The 15,991-nt window shown below is 34.7% G+C and overlaps 1 protein-coding gene and 2 long non-coding RNA genes across 3 annotated transcripts in view; 2 read left to right on the top strand and 1 right to left on the bottom strand.

Annotated features, from left to right (window-relative positions):
• Nucleotides 1–15,991, bottom strand: part of LOC127873120 (uncharacterized) — a 192,871-nt gene that overhangs the window by 47,173 nt on the left and 129,707 nt on the right. The window lies entirely within an intron of this gene.
• LOC127873125 (uncharacterized) overlaps nt 1–15,991 on the top strand; it is a 54,606-nt gene that overhangs the window by 17,843 nt on the left and 20,772 nt on the right. The window lies entirely within an intron of this gene.
• Nucleotides 1–15,991, top strand: part of LOC127873127 (uncharacterized) — a 33,504-nt gene that overhangs the window by 13,380 nt on the left and 4,133 nt on the right. The window contains exon 2 of the long non-coding RNA XR_008045989.1: nt 3,227–3,305. This is a non-coding gene — a long non-coding RNA (uncharacterized LOC127873127). The remainder of the gene's footprint in view (nt 1–3,226; nt 3,306–15,991) is intronic.

Genomic DNA, 15,991 nt, shown 5'->3' with positions numbered 1-15,991 from the left:
GTTATGGACCAACCCCATTAGGAAAGTCAACCAGAAATTCCCGAAAAGTTGACAGTTAACAAAGACCGGTCCAAAACAGCTTTTATATGCAGTTATTGGCCCAAATCAACCACTTGATCGGAAAGATTAACATTTTTCACATTTAACTGATATATTCTTATACAAAATACTATCTTAAACATTTAAAATTTATCTATTCTGCTCTTACATATCGAGAAAAACAGCGATGTGACAGACTTTCTTGAAATGCAAATCTCCCGAGATTTCACGGTCATATGACGTTATTTCTATTTTTATTAACATACCATGTGCTCAAGTGTTTTCAAATTCAGAATGACATTTCCCGGTATTTTAGATTATTCTGGCTTGTTTTGTAAACAAATTGTAGTGTTAATACAAACTCAAAGTAAATATTATTTAAAACTACCTGATTCACACTGAAATCAGTCTTATAATCCACCATACGTAAGTTGTTAATCACAAATAATAGATTTCAGAAAACGAAAGTAATGTTTACAATTTCAGCAAAAAATGTCAAGGTCGATCCGAAAGTATCCAAATGAAAACTCGTCACGTGACAAAGCGACAATGGCGTCAAAATTGTGAATTTCAGACTGATGAGAGTTATTTTCGTCTATTGTACGATGCATTTGAAATATTTGAACCTTAAAATATTCCCAGATGCAGTAATTTATATTCATTCACTATATATATACTATATATGTAGAAATGTATCCAAGAAAATGAGCTTTCTTTGATTTATAGCGTGACATAAATATGTTACGACTCTGGTTGACTTTCGATACGGGGTTCGCTTCAGCGTACAGGTCTGTAAATACTATATAAACTGTACGCTGAAGTTTCTTTAGCTAATTCAGACAATATTCAGTGCAGCTCGTCAACAGCTTGCAAATAAAGCACACAACAATGCAGAAAAAGCACTTTAAACTGGTATCTGGGGTAAAATATACCTTTTCGGAGGTCTCGGAACTTGCCCGTAAAAACCCCATTTTCAGATAAACCCGGCAATCACATTTATTTTTCCGGGTAAGAATACGCACACAGTGGACAACATTCTTTGCACTATCACAGCAAATGCTTTCAAACTGAGCCAAACAAAATAGGTCATTACCATTGAACTTTTTTGCTCTGCTAACTTATTTAAACCCACCGTTGAAATCTGTCAAATGCCGGCTGCTTTAAGCAGGAAGTACATTTGTTTACATCTCACTGAGCATGTTGTTGTTGTTGACTAAAATTCAGGTAACTTAGTTGCGAATTACTGAAAACATGTGAAATTACTAGAATATTGACCATTTATACTTACATTTAAGCTCCTGGAGTCAAAAAACAATTTTGTTTAGGTCATACACCTTATGTTCAGGATATTGACCGGGGCCAATGCCCGGGGCCAATGCGCAAATAGGGCTACAAAACTGTAGACTGCCTCCAAAATAAGCTTGTAATACAAATGGCGGTCCATCATTTTGGTCATAATATACTAAATAGTTTCCCTATATATTTATATATTTAAGGTCACAATATACCAAAATATTTCCTTAACAAATTCAATGTAAAATCAACAACTTCAACGAAAAATAAAGTCAAATTTTTGCGCGTAGACACCCCCATACCCATACCTTTTCTTAAAGAGCATGCCAAGCCGAATGGATTTAAACAATAAAAAGATAGGTCATGCAGAATGTAAGAAAGAACTCGACGCGAATCAACGGTCACTTTTTTAAGGCCACCTTTTTACCGGCTGATCTCCAGTTGATGAGGGTTTCCCGCCATCTGTCAAAATCTCATGTAGTCTCCAACCTAAAAGCAAAACACTGAATTTGTAGTATACAACAATGTTTTCCCTACAGCATGCACACAGAAATATTCAAAAATAAAGTCATGGCATGTGCCCATACAGAGAATTGTGTCTTCAAATAAATGACGTTCCATGTTTGAGAGGGTATAGCATTGAACACCAAAATGATTTAGTATATTGTAACCTATACAATTCAATGTTAAAGCGACAACTTTGAGCGAAAATATATGCAACATTTTGCACATAGAGACCCCCATAACCATACTTTTCTTAAAGGCCATTCCCAGCGGAATCGATTTATGCAATAAAAAAGATATGTCATGTACAATGCAAGAAAGAACTTGACACAAATCAAAATCGACTGTTTTTGCAACTTTTTTTCGGCCGTTTCTTAGTGGAATGTAGCCTTTTGTGCAATGGTGTACTATAGTCTTCAAGTTTATCGTATTTCAGGGATTTAGTAGTGAACACCTATTCATGCCCTACCATTATCTTCGAAAGATAACACCCGAATAATAGTAAAAAGTGTAAAAACATGCCTTCCTGTCAACTTTGACATTTTTTTAGAGAGTACAGCCCTACATGAAGCGACCTACATGAAGCGATCATTTAGTATATTGTTACCTGTTTGTGGATCGAGAAGGGACGTTTTAAGCAACTTGCGGGAATATTTTTAAAGAAAGTCTGTTCATATCGTCATTTTAAATATATTCTGTTTGCATTGAATAATATAAATAACAAATAATAATACTATTTCTAGATTAAACACGCCTTTTACTTTTTCCGTTTTCTATGGAAATGGAAAATACCCCTAAATATTCCTTACCCTTTATGGCTGAAACAAATGAGAAAAATACGCATTGACAATAACATCAGGGGGTGAAATACCCTTTAGACTAAATCCTTATCTGTAGCTCTGAGTGCAGGTATAGCACGGACACATACCATAAAGTTACTAACCACTCAGTCAGAAAACGCATTTTGCTGAAACAGATAAGCAATCACAAGAACCTACAAAGTTAACCCATTTATGCCTAGTGGACTCTCCCATCCTTCTAAATTTGATCAATTTATTTCCAAAATTAGGGATGTCTAATATACTTATTTCTTTATTTAAAATATTTCTTAAATAAATTCCTTAAAGCAAACAGCGCAGACCCTGATGGGACGCCGCATCATGCTGCGTCTCATCAGGGTCTGCGCTGTTTGCCAAGGCTTTTTTTCTAGACGTTAGGCATAAATGGGTTAACTACAACAATGTGTCTCTAAAACACAAAAACATGTATAAGTATTTTACAGGCACTCCAATTCTAAACTGCAATAAATCCATCATATCAGCTAGCATGATTTAAAAACCCCATGCAAAACCAAACCATCACCACTTCGACATGTTTTTCTCTCACACAGCGGACAGCGTCTCTGAGTCCCGCACAAAGGCATGTTTTCTCAGCGCAGGAAGATCCAGTATCTCGAAATCCAGCAGCAGGTGCGTTCCCTAAACAGTTCGCGTTATTCGGGTACATTATTTAAGAAATACTCAATTCATTGTCATCGGTTTTATTCGAGTCATATATTTCAACACATTTATCCACATTGTATTATAATAATGCATTCTAAAAACACATATACGTCATAGTTAAATGCAACTGCCAAAATGTCCCAACGCTCGAGTCCGCGAAGCGAATGAATGATCTAGTGACATAATGTCAGCAAATCAAAGTACTGAAAGTACTGGTTTGACGATGCTTTTAAAGAGGATGGATATATAGAGGATATTTGTTGGATTCGGTGAAATCGATTTTCCCAGCAAAACAGCGAAAAATATCGATATTTTCACTGTTATTTTCACTGTTTAAAACAGTGAAATACCAGTTTATTTCACTGATAAATTTCTGTATAAATCACCGGAAAGCATAAAATAAATAAGCATCCATTTAAGTTAATCTACATCACCGCAATTGTGTAATTTTTATTGCTTGTCATTTATCCGCAGGTAAACAGTTAATGGTTGTTAATGGTTGTGGTGCAATCGTTTTCGTTCTTGGACACTGCACTCCCTTCAATGAGATTTATTTACCTAAATATCGCATATTTGAACTTACAATTCTTTTGGGAGTAATGGTCCACACAACTAGATGAAACAGCAACAATATGCTAACCCAGTATTTTTCGAGGAACATAATTGAGAATTCCTGTGCTAGCCCCCAATCACAGTATGTTGGGGTATAATAATAGTCAAATTTTGTTTTTCTTCTCAAAAGATTGTCGTAGATTATAAGTTAAGGAATATATCATCCAAGACTACAACTTTTAGAAAGCCATTTTTTTCATTTATTTTTATTGATAAACAAGGTTTTGTAACAATCTATACTATACATAGATAGCTTTAACAGCACAATATGGCTCACCTTAAACTGATTGTTTCCTAGAGATGTTAACTAATTTTTCATGAAGATCTAGAAAAAAGGCATTGTGAGTATGAACAAACTATTTGCGTCTATCTAGTTGAGCCTTGTTACCGAGTTCCTACTTTTATTTATTTGAACATTCTGATCAACTGCCATGAAGAACAGGTAAAAAATGTAAGTGTTAACATAGATTTTAATGCTTTTAGTAATTGGTCAAATGCTTGGAAGCACATCACCCACTTTGGAACGTGACCTGTAAATCACTGAGTCTAGATCTTGTGACCTAAATGTTGAATATGCTACTTTCAGGCTTGACTTCGAAATCATTTAAAATAATGTTCTAACCAATTTAAAAGTGGATCAAAGAGAGAGTGTGACCACTAAAGTATTAACAGACCTTTTCTTATATTTGACCTAGTGCCCTAATTTTTGATAGAATATGAAACGCAAAATGACATAGAGGTGACTAGTTTCATAAGAATCTGGCAAAGAGGTGACACCCGAATTAAAACATTGTAAAAATGATATCTTATGTGTTCACAATAAACTTTGGATAAAATAGAACAGACAAAGAGTGATAACAAAAGCTCACCTTGTAACATCATAACAAGTGAGTAAAATAACCAAAACTATGACATCATATATTTGCTCAGTTACTTCCAATAACAATAAAATGTTACTTTTGAAACAAATACAATACCTTCCCTTTCTTACTACAGGCTTTTCTAAAACAAGATAGCCCTGTATCGCTCACCCAAAACTCCTTCTTTAGTGTCAAAATCTTGTGTATGATTTGTCTAAGTTGTAACCTAGCTTTAGCCTGCACATGACCAACTTGCAAATTCAGCTTTTGATTTGATTAAGATGGACATTGTTAGCAATTTTCATGAAAATCAGGAAGATAATTTGACCTGCAGAAAGGTAATGGAAGTTTTCTATATTTGACATAATGACCTAGTTTTTGACATACTACCAACTTTCAAACTGAAACTTTATTTTATCGAGATAACATTCTGTCCAATTTTCATGAAGATCTGGAAGAAAATATGACCTCTGGAGTGTTCACTAACCTTTTCTGTGATTTGGTTTGTTGACCTAGTTTGGACCACATATGACCTACTTTCAAACTTAACCTAGAATTGACCGAGATGAATATTTACCAACATAAGACAAACAAGGGCTGTTTGTAGAACATGCATGCCCCCATATGGGCTGTCAGTTGTAGTGATAGCCATTGTGTGAATACATTTTTTGTCACTTTTAACTTGACCTTTGACCTAGTGACCTGAAATCAATAGGGATCATCTGCCAGTCATGATCAATTTACTTATGAAGTTTCATAATCCTAGGCCTTACTATTCTTGAGTTATCATCAGGAAACCTTTTTACTGTTATGAGTCACTGTGACCTTGACCTTTGACCAAGTGACCTGAAAATCAATAAGGGTTATATACCAGTCATGATCAATGTACCTATGAAGTTTAATGGTCCTAGGCGTAAGCATTTTTTAGTTATCATCCGGATACTATTTTACTGTTTTAAGTCACTTTGACCTTGACCCTTGACCTAGTGACCTTAACACCAATAGGGGTAATCTGCAATTCATGATCAATGTACCTATGAAGTTTCATGATCCTAGACGTAAGCATTCTTGAGTTATCATCCGGAAATCATTAAACTGTTTTGACTCACTGTGACCTTGACCTTTGACCTAATGACCTGAACATCAATAGGAGTCATATGCCAGTCATGATCAATGTACATATGTAGTTTCATGATCCTTGGCCTAAGCATTCTAGTCACTGTGAGCTTACCCTTTTATCTAGTGACATGAACATCAATAGGGTTCATCTGCCAGTCATGATCAATGTACCTATGAAGTTTCATGATCCTAGGCCTACGCGTTCTTGAGTTATTATCCGGAAACCATCTGGTGGACGGACCGACTGACGGACTGACCGACATGTGCTAAACAATATACCCCGAACAAGCCACATAAGAAATACAATATAACACATTCTAAAAATAAAAGACATCTTTGCAATGATATCTTTTCTTCAAATGGTAAGATGAACAAACAAGAGGGCCTGAAAGGCCCAAATTTGTTCACCTGAGATAACAAGATATTATTGTGAAAAATATTGTGACCAAAATTCATGAATATCGGAAAATAAATGTGACCTCTCGAGTGTTAACAATGTTTAACTAAGCAATATAATGAAAAATGCCCCACCCCCTGGCAGCTATGTTTTTCAACCAATTGTAACCATTTTCGAACTGATCCAAGATATCATTGAGACTTATATTCTGGCAAAATTATATGAAGATTCGAATAAAAAATAAACGTGGCATCTACAGAGTTAACACGGCAAATGTTGACGGCTCACGACGGCCAATAAGCGATCACAAAAGCTCACCATGAGCACGTTGTGTTATTACACTCAATGCGTTCAAATTTTTCTCACAGGTTTTGCCATTGACCTTTATAGTATAGATGGCTTTGTTATTATTTATTGCTATCATGTACCTGCAATATTATGTGTATGTTTACAATACACAAAGCATATGACATAATTGAGCTTATAATAATCTGATTACTATAGCCAGGTCAATTAAGGACTTAAAAACATTTTTGTTGTCCTGATTTCATGAAGACTTGAGATATTTATGCACATAAGAGTTTCAAGATATGGGATTATCCACAAATAAAAAGTATTTTTGATCTGTGTTGTGCAGGCTCTTTTTCCATGACTGTCAAAGTGAAATTTCCATGTGAAAATGATGTCAATTTTTTTCATTCAACCATTGTGTATAAAGAACGGTTCTGCATATAATTTGCCATTTTGATAAGGGATGACCAGGGTTACAGAGAAAAGGGATATGCATTTGAGATCTGGTCAGGACTCCATATAAAAGTGGTTATATTTAAAAATGTTTAATTACCACATGACCATGGACTCTAGATCTCCGTGACATGACTAAGGTTCTAAATTAATCTAGTATGAACATTTGAAATATATCTTTTAAAACAATTAAAAAATAATAGTTGATGTACAAATTTAATCTACCAATGTGTACAGATACTACTTAACATATCTTTGACTGTATTGAATGTAGGAACTAGTTAAACTATCCATTAGAAAAAGAGATCAGGATATGAAATATTCATTGCCTGAAGCAAAGAACCTGAAGCTATGTTTATATATCTTTAAACACACTGATTAAAGAAGTAAAACAATACATCGATACAACAGAGGTAAAATCATCCCCTCTGAACAACATGATACATACTTATGTATCACATCTTTTTATCTGGATCTGGATAGGTACACAGTAGGATATTTAGGTGTGCGCGCTGCGGGAGACACAGGTGGTTGGCGTGTGGCTATGATATTAATTAGTGAAAACATCATTTTGAATGATAAATAATCATATTATAACGAAAAATTAAATTTTATGAAAAAAAATCACTATCAAATATATATATATATATAACAAGGTATGCAACTCAAAATCAACCCAAAACGGGAAGCATCGCTTTGAACAGCCATATCTTCATCAATGATGCAGCGATTTTCACGATCTCGGTCTTATTCAACGCAGACATTAATTTTTTTCTGGAAATGTATATGTCTTGCAATATTTTTACAAATGCTGGGTCAACTTTTTAGAAATAACACGATACACAACTCGCATGACCCAGTTGACAATGATCATGCAGTCTTTAAGACTGAAATCTTCACGGAGTAAAGGGCATCTTCCCTACAAAGTTCATGTATCTCGATACCATAATTCAATAAAACGTATGAAAAAATCATTATTACCGTTCTTGTCGTTACATTATGCATCAAGACTAACTGTCCAGCGCCGTTTGAAACCTTTGTTTACATACATTTCAACTAACTGACATTTTAAACATACGAGTGATTTCATTGGTCCAATACGGAGGTGTGTCTTTACAACTGGAGATTTCATTCATAAAGACTGCATGATCATTGTCAACTGGGTAATGCGAGTTGTGTATCGTGTTATTTCTTAAAAGTTGACCCAGCATTTGTAAAAATATTGCAAGACATATACATTTTCAGAAAGGAAATTCATTTCTGCGTTGAATAAGACCGATATCGTGAAAATCGCTGTACAATTGATGAAAATAAGGCTGTTCAAAGCGATGCACCCCGTTTTGGGGTGATTTTGAGTTGCATACCTTGTTATATATATATATATTTGATAGTGAATTTTTTTTTCAGAAAAGTTAATTTTTCGTTATAATATGATTATTTATCATTCAAAATGATGTTTTTACTAATTAATATCATAGCAACACGCTAACCACCTGTGGCGGGAGAGATATAGGAGTTACTTATATTTTGGATTTAATTTAATTCACTGAAATTCGTCACTGATGTTACAGTATGATCTCATTTGATATAGATGTACATGATTGTATCAAGCAAAATATATGAAGTAATTATCAGTATTAATTCACTGTCATGATCTAAGTATCATTAAAATGATTTCAGTAAAGTCTATCATTCATATGCATCAATTTTGTAAATATCAATATAAGTATACTACATGAAAACATTTATGAAACAAGGGCTTTTTGTAAAACATGCATGCCCCCCCCATATGGGCTGTCAGTTGTAGTGGCAGCCATTGTGTGAATACGGTTTTTTGGCACTGAGACCTTGACCTTTGACCTAGTGACCTGAAAATCAATAGAGTTCATCTGCGAGTCATGATCAATGTACCTATAAAGTTTAATGATCATAGGCGTAAGCTTTCTTGTGTTATCATCCGGAAACCATTTTACTGTGTCAAGTCACCGTGACCTTGACCTTCGACCTAGTGACCTGAAAGTCAATAGGGGTCATCTGCGAGTCCGGATCAATGTACCTAAGAAGTTTCATGATCATAGGCGTAAGCATTCTTGAGTTATCATCCGGAAACCATTTTTCAATGTTGAGTCACTGTGACCTTGACCTTTGACCTAGTGAATTGAAAATCATTAGGGGTCATCTGCGAGTCATGATCAATGTACCTATGAAGTTTCATGATCCTAGGCATAAACGTTGTTGAGTTATCATCCAGAAACCATCTTATTATTTCGGGTCACCGTGACCTTGACCTAGTGACCTCAAAAGGGGTCATCTGCGAGTCATGATCAATGTATCTATGAAGTTTCATGATCCTATGCATAAGCGTTCTTTAGTTATCATCCGGAAATCATTTATTATTTCGGGTCACCGTGACATAGACCTCTGACCTTGTGACCTGAAAATCAATAGGGTTCATCTGCGAGTCATGATCAACAAACCTGTGAAGTTTCATGATCCTAGGCATAAACGTTCTTGAGTTATCATCCGGAAACCGTTTTACTATTTCGGGTCACCGTGACCTTGACCTTTGTCCTAGTGACCTCAAAATCAATAGGGGTCATCTGCGAGTCATGATCAATGTACATATGAAGTTTCATGATCCTAGACATAAGCGTTCTTGACTTATCATCAGGAAACCATCTGGTGGACGGACATACGGACCGACATGTGCAAAACAAAACAATATACCCTCTCTTCTTTGAAGGGGGGGCATAATAATACAGTAGCATGAACCAACACGGGAGGCAACTTGTTATGTCACAATTTGGCAGTGTATAAAAAGTGGTACTTAATTATTTCGCTAAACGTGGGTCTAAATTACGTTTAAAAGCTATTTTCTGATTGGATGAAATAGTCCGACATCATCCAATAAATATAGTCGAGATATTTATCTTGCGGAACATGCAATGCCATGCCGCATGCAAGCTATTTATAAAGTAAATATCGTAAATCAAAAAGTATGTTATGTTTTTTTCGCGGTCATAGACTGTGTTCCTGGCTGAAAACGATGCAATATTACTTTTAAATCATTCATGCATTAGTTTTTAGCAAGAAAGAGGTAGAATATTGTTACGCTCCGTTAGTGCGCTCCTTATCATTGGTGGTTAATGTTTAACTCAAAGTCCGATTCAACTTCAAACAACTTTTATTCAGTTTCCACGAATAACTCAACAAAATGTTATATTTCCAACAACAAAATGACCTGCAACCTTTATTAAGGTTTTACAATACTTTCAATCTTGCGACGGTAAACTGCGCGTCAAAATAGATATTTTTGACAATGGACATTACACTCGTAAACGGGACTTCGTCGAATTTAAGGAACAATGACACTTGCCAACGATCATAACCGAAATAGATTGAATACTTTAAATAATGCTCAAGTTTAATGAAATATGTTAAATGTTCGCTATATTATCTGCTTACAAAGGTATTACTGTTATTATAAGTTACTTAAATTACTCACGAAAAGAAAAAGTACTTTTTAAGAAAAAAATTGGCGTGGATGTTGCCTGCCTTAAGGTTTTGACTAGAATGAATCTTGTGACCAAAATTTGGTCACTTTATATAGCCGCGGCGTTCCACTTGTGACCAGAAATTGGTCACTGTGACCAAATATTGGTCACAGTGTGACCAAAAACGGGTCACAATAACTGCCGTGACCAATTATGGAACGCTCGCACGCTTAACAGTTATAAATAATAAAATAGACTTTAAATGACAAAACAATTTAAAACAGACTTTATGAACTAAATAATGACCTAACGTCTGCTAAAAATAGTGCAGCTTTCTTACCTAAAGCTTAAATATAGCGCCGGTGAGATTTATTTTTACACCGCTGTGTGTTGCTATGCAAAAATTACCCACAAGTCGACATTCCAAGATGGCGGACAGTGGAAAAATCACATGCCGATTACTACTGAACATTACAAATAACAATACAAATAATGAAGATATACGTATAACAAGCATGGATTCGCGAAATATGTGTACTCAACTTGCACGGAGAGTTATTTTAAGCTATAAACATTCAGTGTTAAACATAGATAATTGAAGTAAAAGTGTGTTTATGAGCGGACCGTTTTCAAGTCAACTTTACAAGAAAGAACAGTGGCAGGATTCTTGGTCAAAAATGGTAAATTACAAACATGGTTTGATTTATATGTTAGTGGGTCTGTGTATTATCAGATTCATATGCATATTCTACTTATTATGTTTGTAAAAACACCAGACCAACCGAATGTCACTGTACACACAAGTATTTAAAAGGTAAACAATTTGTGTACTTAAAAACCAGCTCACTACAATATTAGTGTAAAACATATTTATTTTTTTATTTAAACTTGTGTCTGCTACAATTTAACGAGTGGTTACGGAAATTACCGATTGTACAGATGTATCGACAGACATATGCAAAACAAAAGAATAGCTTGCATATGTCAATTTATCAATCTTGAAATTACCTATTAATCAAATGAGAATCGAAATTATTTAAATATAAACCAGTAATGTTCATTAACACCAAAATCTTTGGGCACAACCATCATATTTTTGGAAACCGCGACGTATTGTTTTTCGGAAACCGACGATCGGTAATTTCCATAACCATATGGAAAATGTCATCACTGACAAGTTTCGTTTCTAATGTTTTTCTCAAATATTCTACCACAAAAATATTGTATACCATAACACAAATGAATGACAAGTAATAATTCCTTGATTTTGGGGAGGGACACTGTCTATAAATGCTTATAAAAACGCATTAAGGCTAAACTTAAGTGCATAAAATATTGAAAAATAAATCATAATTCAAGTGTAGACAAGTGTTCGTTTTATCCGATATATTCATTCACCCACATTGCTCAGACACTCAATTATATTGGAAATTATTACGAATATCTGATAAAACTTGCATTATTTATTTTTATCTGTAAAGTTCCATTTCATAAATATTTTTTTTGATAAACGTCGTCAATTATTAATTGTATATAGATTTCTCTATAGTTTGAAAAACATTTAGGCAAATATTTTTTATGTAAGATAAAATGCAAATAATTAATAAAATATTCCCTTTTAATCAGTATGTTGGTTTATCGGTCAATAACAATATCACTTTGAACATTGAATTATTTAAAAGTTATAACAGACATTAAATGTACTCCGAACAAATGATTCATAACACATATAACAGATTGATAGGAAGATATGAACAAATTAAGGTTGCTAGGTTGCCCGCCTAGAATGGTCCTGTTAGTATGGAAGTACTTGATATATAAATTTATTAGCTGTCGGTGTTGTAAAGACATAAACTATTTTATGAATGTCTCAAAGTGTAGAATTATTTTGCATTTAGTAAAAGAAAGGCAACATATATCACTTAAGTGGCTGACAAGAACTTGTGGCTGAATACAACTAAAAAGAGGCATTGAGGCATTATGCTTCTTGAAAATAAAAGTAAACATTATATATGAATTTTCTGATCAAAGTGTTATTTTTAGTGAAAAGGGGAAATAAATTTTCAAGAATAAACAATATAATTATAAATGTTTTGGCGAAGTGCATCATAGTATTATCATAGTACCAGTTTTGGGTCTTAAAATCCAGTAACATTTTTTTAAATTTCATAACCCCTTGTTGCAAAAACAAAATCATGAAAACTATAATTTTCAGAGTAACCTATTAAAAAAAGAAAGGCTTAATTAGACCCTAGCTATTATTTTTGCAATCATTTTTCATCAATTACAAATGTTTAAAAAAATATTGTTTCATGCTACTCATGGTACCATTTTTTTGTCAGAAAATTAATTACATTTTTTTTAAATGCGTTACCCCTTGTTTCCAAAATATTCATAAAAAATATAATTTTCAAAGATATCGTTTAAAACAAAAAGAATATGCCTTCTTAAACCTTAAATATTACTCCTTCAAGCATTTTACATCAATTATTTATGTTTGAAACAATCATTGGTTCATGCTAAATACTGTTTGATATACTGTAAATAATGTAACAACACATCCAAGTAGTGAGTCCATCAAACTACTGCAACCGAAACACCTGGTGTGCCAAGGCAGCAGCCGAAGTCAAATGCCTTCTGACTTGGTGCATTTTACTTTTTATATGTGTATGCATTTGTATGCGTTTGAAAAAATATATATAATCGTAAATGACATCTTCTGAACCTGCATGTCCTAGATTTCAAAATCCAGGCCCTGGTCTGACACACTGGGAACATTAAGGTCGCGGTGGTGTAGTGGATGAGGTGTCCGCCTAGCGATCGGGAGTTCGTGGGTTCGCTCCCTACTCGGGGAGCAATCTCATTATCTCCTCCACAGACACCAAGTACTGGTTCTTCTCAGGAAACGGACTCGACAATGTCCACATCTGCCTATAATAGGCCTTCCTGTAATAGTCAGCAATTGACTGTAGGAAGTACGAAGTAGAAGTTAACGTTAAACTGTTACCAGGCTTCTGAATTTAATTAGACAGGTCACAGGAAAAGGGCAGTCTAATCAGTATCCAATTAAACTATTTGTCATTGTCAGAAAACCGCTCTTAAGCAAACAGCTTTCAAGCAACTGCAGGCTGAACTGGATCTAAACTGGCCACAATCGCCCTAATGTCTCTTTTACTGGGATACAGTTCATTTAAAGTGATATCATGGGCATCTAACAGTTTAAAGGTGTCTATCGCAACCGTTGTTTATTTTTAACCAGGTTTTCCGAAGGAAAAAACTGGTTATTAGATTGGCGAATGCGGGCTGGCTGGCTGGCTGGCGGGCTGGCTGGCTGGCTGGCGGGCTGGCGGGCTGGCGGAATAAGCTTGTCCGGGCCATAACTATGTCGTTCATTGTCAGATTTTAAAATCATTTGGCACATTTGTTCACCATCATTGGACGGTGTGTCGCGCGAAATAATTACGTCGATATCTCCAAGGTCAAGGTCACACTTTGAGTTCAAAGGTCAAAAATGGCCATAAATGAGCTTGTCCGAGCCATAACTATGTCGTTCATCGTCAGATTTTAAAATCATTAGGCACATTTGTTCACCATCATTGGACGGTGTGTCGCGCGAAATAATTACGTCGATATCTCCAAGGTCAAGGTCACACTTTGAGTTCAAAGGTCAAAAATGGCCATAAATGAGCTTGTCCTGGCCATAACTATGTCATTCATTGTGAGATTTTAAAATCATTTGGCACATTTGTTCACCATCATGGGACGGTGTGTCCCACGAAAGAATCACGTCAATATTTCCAATGTCAAGGTCGCCACGACTAAAAATAGATTTAAAAAAAAAAAAAACTTACAAAGGGGGTTAATTTTTTTGGTCATTTCAAAAGTTCAGTTTGAGTTTTCTCCCTTTATCAGATTTTTTTTTCACAATCAAAACCTGGTTTTGTGACAATTTTGTCCCTTGTTGGTGTTTGCACTTCATATTCACTTAATGCAGCATCAACATACTTAAACAATATCCCGGAAAAAGAAAAATAATGCATTTGAATATCGACCGTACTTTCATTTGACAACTGATCATGCATGTGCGTTTTGAACCTAAATTTAGTTTTAGTGCAGATTCGTTCATACGACACAAAGACACAATTTTGTTTTACGGATCATTTCGGCTTACAGGACTGGGTGGGTCACGTACGAATATCGAATATAAAATATATTTTTATAAACAACTGGTAGCAAGATGAGTTGCAGAAAATTGATCAATAACCACAATTTAACTAACTCTTTTGATCTGTTAATTCTTTTCAGCTCAATTCAACAGTGCAAAATGCCCATACTATCACTTTAACTTTAAAGGGATCTTTTCACGTTTTGGAAAATTGACAAAAATTGAAAAAAGTTGTATCGGATTCGCACATTTTCGTTTTAGTTATGTTATTTTTAGGAAACGGAAACAGTATTACTGAACATTTACCATGGTCTAATATAGCCATTATATGCATCTTTTAACGATTGAATAATTTGGAGAGTTATGTTGGTGTTGTTCAATTGTGTGAAACTACGAAGATTGCTTATATAAGGTATAAAATACGTCAACCATTTATACTTGGCAGAATAGTTGAGCAGGCTAATGCGTTTTTACTCCAGGACTAAGGGGGTCACTGGTTCGAGCCGCTCAGCCCTGCTGCGGACTAATTTTTTTTAAAGAATTTTATTCTGGATTTTTAACTGGAGCTTTTAAGATCCAATGTTCACATTTATCAATATAAAGCATTTAATGACTAACTTCAAAACATGTCAAAATCTGTGAAAAGGCCCCTTTAACATAATTAATATCTACTCCTATAAATATTAGGTCGATATACATGGACTAAACGGTAAAGTACGTCTAATTATTTGGACTATAATGATATCAACTACTAAAATAGAAAGAAGAAAGAATTGATACAAACCAGTAATTTGAGTAAAGAGTTTGTACTCAATGTTGTTTTTCAGGACAGCTTGGTGATATGCAAATCCCATATGACATGTTGATTTCGGGTATCATAGCCATTCAATAAGTCGCAAAATGCTCGAACAAAATTTATAAAGCAAATGTGACTTAAATTGATAACTAAAATTACCAGTATCATCAGTATGCCAGTTTTGCCTTGTCAAGCTGTCGAGATCCATAAAGTGCTTCATTCACATTGGATATATCCTTCGAATTCCATTTATTGTTGCATTACTCAATAGCGAAACAAGCCGATTTCAGCTGTAAGAAAGTTTTTTTGACACGAGTGTTATCAAGTCTCTCATGGGCGAAGCCATTGTTGTAGAAAGTGATCCATTCACATCGAATATATCCTTCGAATTCCATCCATTGTTTTCAATAGCGGAGATTTAGTGAATAAATAATTCATATCTCATAAATGACAGCTTCTAAATAGC

Source organism: Dreissena polymorpha, chromosome 3, assembly GCF_020536995.1.
Source record: "Dreissena polymorpha isolate Duluth1 chromosome 3, UMN_Dpol_1.0, whole genome shotgun sequence".
Lineage (NCBI taxonomy): Eukaryota > Metazoa > Mollusca > Bivalvia > Myida > Dreissenidae > Dreissena > Dreissena polymorpha.
The sequence above is the reverse complement of the archived record's forward strand: the minus strand, read 5'-3'. Positions and strand labels throughout refer to the sequence as shown.